Source organism: Vombatus ursinus, unplaced genomic scaffold (assembly GCF_900497805.2).
Source record: "Vombatus ursinus unplaced genomic scaffold, bare-nosed wombat genome assembly UNPS02014798.1, whole genome shotgun sequence".
Taxonomy (NCBI): Eukaryota; Metazoa; Chordata; class Mammalia; order Diprotodontia; family Vombatidae; genus Vombatus; species Vombatus ursinus.
Window position 1 is genome coordinate 56,297,895 of NW_020954576.1, and position 4,758 is coordinate 56,302,652.

Sequence of the window (4,758 nt, forward strand, 5' to 3'; positions counted from 1 at the left end):
ACACACACACACACACACATACATACATACATACACACACATACATATATATACATATCTATATCTATATACATATACTTATTATATAATTTATTATCTCCAATTTTCATATATACACATACTTATACAATTTATTGATTATCTCCAATTCTCATATATACACTTATTATGCAATTTATTGATTATCTCAAATTCTTATATATATATACATATACATACACATATATATACATATATATATATATATATACACACATACATACGTGCATACAGAGAGTTTGTTTGCACATAGCTGCTTGCTTGTTGTCTATCCCATTAGATTGTGAGCTCCTTCAGAGCAGGCTGGTGCAGGGGTGGGGACCTGCAGCCTCAAGGCCACATGTGGCCCTCTAGGTCTTCAAGTGCAGCCCTTTGATTGAATCCAAACTTCACAGAACAAATCCCCTTAATAAAAGGATTTGTTCTGTAAAACTTGGACTCAGTCAAAAGGCTACACCTGAGGACCTAGAGGGCCACATGTGGCCTTGAGGCTGCAAGTTCTTCACCCCTGCCCTAGGGCTTAGAACCTGGCATATAGTTGGCACATGATAAGTGCTTATTGAGGGCAGCTAGGTGGCAAAGGAGATAGAGTACCAGACTTGGAATCAGGAAGACTCATCTTCCTGAGTTCAAATCTGGCCATGGACACTTACTAGTTGTGTGACCCTGGGCAAGTCATTTGACATATTTGCCTCAGTTCTTTGTCTGTAAAATGAGCCGGAGAAGGAAATGGCAAACCACTCCAGTATCTTTGCCAAGAAAACCCCAAATGGGATCACAAAGAGTTGGGAACGATTAAACAAAATGTTTATTGACTGACTGGGTGGTCACTGGAATTGTAAACTTACTTGACCAAAACCAAGGTATTATATTTTCCCCAAAGCCTATTCCTACTTCTTGCTTTACTATTTCCATTCCATTACTCACCTAGTTTTCCCATTTTATAAAACTTGGTAATATAATAACTTGCATAGAGCATTTTAATTTTTGCAAGCACTGTTATTTACATTTTACAGGTGAGGAAACTGAAGTTCAGAGGGATTTAAGTGATTTGCCTAGGATCACACAGTGACTGATGATGGGGGGGGCACGAGGGATTCAAACCCAGTACTCTCTAGATTTCTGGTCTAGCATTCTTACTGACTCCACTGTACTTCACCTTTGACCATTCTTTCTCCCTCACTTCTTATCAGTTGCTGAATACTCTTGATTCTATCCTTGCAGAATCTCTTGTATCCATCCTTCTTCTTCATCCCCATTGCTACTGCCCTAGTATCCTTATTACAACTCCCTGAAAGACTGCAACAGCTTCTTCCTTTGAAATAAAACTTTTCTTTTTTTACTTAGGAACTTAAAACATCAGCAAATATGAACATTTCAATGTACAGAGAAAAGAAAAGGGAAATTTTAGATAAAGCAAACTGTGAGCATCTACTAATATAGTTTTTAAGTGGAGATTTGACACATAGTAACAGAACTGTCCTTGTCTGTTTCCCTTTATGAAATTCCCTCTTCTCTGCATTTAAAAAAAAAAGTTTCATTGCTGCTTTTTTTTGCATCATTATCAGTATTTACTAACCCAACTTCTCTTCAACTCCCCTTTCCAGAAGCCCTCCCTTGTGACAATTAAGTATAGTGAAGCAAAATAAATTCACATATCAGTTATGTCCGAATGCAATAGCTTTAATAGATGTTTTCATTTTCACTCTCTCAACCTTCCAATCCCTTCTTCATGACAGAATAATCTCTTTTGCATAGACCTCTTGCTGCTTTTATGGTGGTGGTGGGTGGTGGTGGGAAGTCCTGGGTGTAGATATGCAGAATGTGGGGGAGTCACTTGAGGCTAATCTAGAAACTATGCCAAAAGCTGCCCTCAGGGTCAACCCCAGCATCCCTAACAAATTCAACTAAAGGTTAACTTTCATCCCACCCCAGGTGTTTAATCTAGGAAAATCTCTAAAATGACATTCAGGTATCCTTCATGCCTAGGTTTTTCCAAATGTAAGCAATAGGTCCCCAAGCTCCCATAGAAACATTCAAGATACTAAATATATACTACATTCAAGACAATCTCTATTTCACCCTATAGAAAATGCCTAAAGATTCAAAGGACTCACGAGAACCCATAAATTGACACAGAAAATACATTAGTCATTCACAGGCCTCACATGAGCTCATAAAGAGATACAGACAATGAATAAAACACTCAAACAACCCATAAACTCTACCTCCCCACCCTCCCAGGCAATCCTATTTTGGGGCTCTTAAACCAGCAACACTCCTTCCCGTTGGGCCTGCATGGGCCCACTTACTAGAAGAGCAAGTGTGATGAGGTCCAGATTTCTTGCTGCCCCCTGCCCTGTCTCATGGCTTTTTGGTCTCCTTACAAGAGATTTGTTCCCCAAGTGGTTCCTCCCATGTCATGGCTTAGCTCTCCAACTATAGGAGCCATGCCATGCTCTTCTTTGTCCAAGAAACATGCTCCATCAGGAAGTTTCCTTTTCTCTACAAGAAGTACAATTCCTGAACTCTCAAATTTAGAAACTCTAGGCCTTAGAGACAACCCCAGGGTCGGCATTGTCTTCCTCTCCTGAGGAGAAGGCTAGATGTCCCCCTTCTTCTCCACAGAAAGTTGGGCTCCAGGAAAACATCGTCCATGAGCTCCACTCTGGGGCAGAGTGGACACGCTTATTTCTTCTTCTGCCATGTACTTCTGCAGAAACATTACAAATGTCCCAGCTGTAGCATTTATTGGCTTGGGAAAGTTCATTCTAAGGAATTTTCCTCTCTGACATCATGGGTATGTTCATGGAACTCCTGTGTGCTTGTTTCAAAATGCCATTTCTAGTTTCATAAGGAGATTGTATGTGAGCACAGACTTCCCTCTCCACAGGGCTGGGGCCTACTCTGTTGATCTGTTTTCAGAACAGGGAAATCAGAGAAGTAAAAAAGGAAAAAAAATGGAGCTAGTCTGCTAGCTTACTTTTATAGACCATGGAAAAGGGCAATTCCTCAAATATCTTGAGTCATAGACGGCTAGTCTTCTCAGAGGCAGCCTCAGTCACTGAAAACCAGGCCTAACATAATGCCTTGCACATAACAGGTATTCAATAAATGTTTACTCTCACCTCAATCCCCCAACAACACTCTACTCTCTATTTCCCAGCAGATGACCTTGTCTCCTACTTTTCTAAGAAAATTAAGAGAATACATTCTGTGCTTCCTCCATATCTCAAATCTTTCTTCTCTATGATGCCACAATTCCTTTTGCTTGGTTCTAGTCTGAGGAAAAGGTGGCCCTTCTTCCTGTCCCTCTACTTGTATCCCATATCCCATCCCTTCCTGTGGCTTCCTCCAGGAGTTTGTCCCATTGTAAGGGCAATATGAAATATAATGGCAAATATGGAGCCCCTTAAGGTTTGCAAAGTGCTTTATATATGTGCCACCTGTGATGAGAGCAATGCCTTGGAGACAAGAGACTTAAGCTGACTCTAGCCCAGACTTCACCTATTTGGTGATGTTTTTGAACTTGGCTTTGTGGGACTTCTACCTTCTGGACAGAAGAAGACTGAAGATGATCCGAATTGTTTGTCTCACATGGGAAGCAGTTGGAGGCAGGATCAAGTAGCTTTTGAATGGCCAATGCTCCCCTGTCTCCTTTCCCGTACAGCCCTGAGAGCTCCTATAGTGGATGTTGAGAATCACAAGTTGGGTTGGACCTTTCTATTCAGGGGAGAACTGACAAGGCTGTTGGTGAGATTATGGAGTAGCCAGAGAGAGCTTTGCTCTTCCTCTCACTTGCCTCTTAAAGGGGAATTAGCTCAAAGTTTATATCTCCTTAAAAATGGTTAATGGTGAATGGTGGATGACATCTTTTCTTTTGGGGAAACAGCTGAGCTTGGGAAGAAACCAATTCCATTCCTCTACATAGGCAGTACAAATAATTGACAAATAACGAGGGTAATGAGCTACAAAACTCTTGCTATCCCCTCCGCCATGTCATGGTATGTGCTTTCTTTACAAAAGATTTGTTCCCCAATTGCTTACTATTATTCTTCTAATATGAACTTATTTTCCCCTTTAGGTAAAAGAAAATTCAGCTACTGCCAAATCCTTGTGTGGTAAATGATGGCACCAGGTAGAAATGTGGGAAGGGGTCTGGCTCCCTGTAGAGGGACAAGGGACATATCCTCACTTTCTCAGGCTATTGTTGTATTGTTGTTGTTTGTCTTTCATCTTCCCCCCAACCCCCACCTTGATAGTATTTTATTTTTTCCAATTACATGTAAAGATAGTCTACAACAGTCACTTTTATAAGATTTTGAGTTCCAAATTTTTTTCTCCCTCTCTCCTCTCCCGCCTCCACAAGACAGCATGCAATCTGATATAAGCTATACAGGTACAATATTATCAGACATATTTCCACATTAATCATGTTGTAAAGGAAGAATCAGAACAAAAGGGAAAAACCACAAGAAAGGAAAAAAAAAGAGAGAGAAAATAGTATGCTTCGATTTGTATTCAGACTCTACAATTCTTTCTCTGGATGTGGTCAGTATTTTCCATCATGAGTCTTTTGGAGATGTCTTAGATCCTTGTGTTGCTGAGAATAGCTAAGTCTTTCAAAGTTGGCCGTTGCACAATGTGGCTGTTACTGTGTACAATGTTCTCTTGGTTCTGCTCACTTCACTCAGCATCAGTTCATGGTCCATCAAGTCC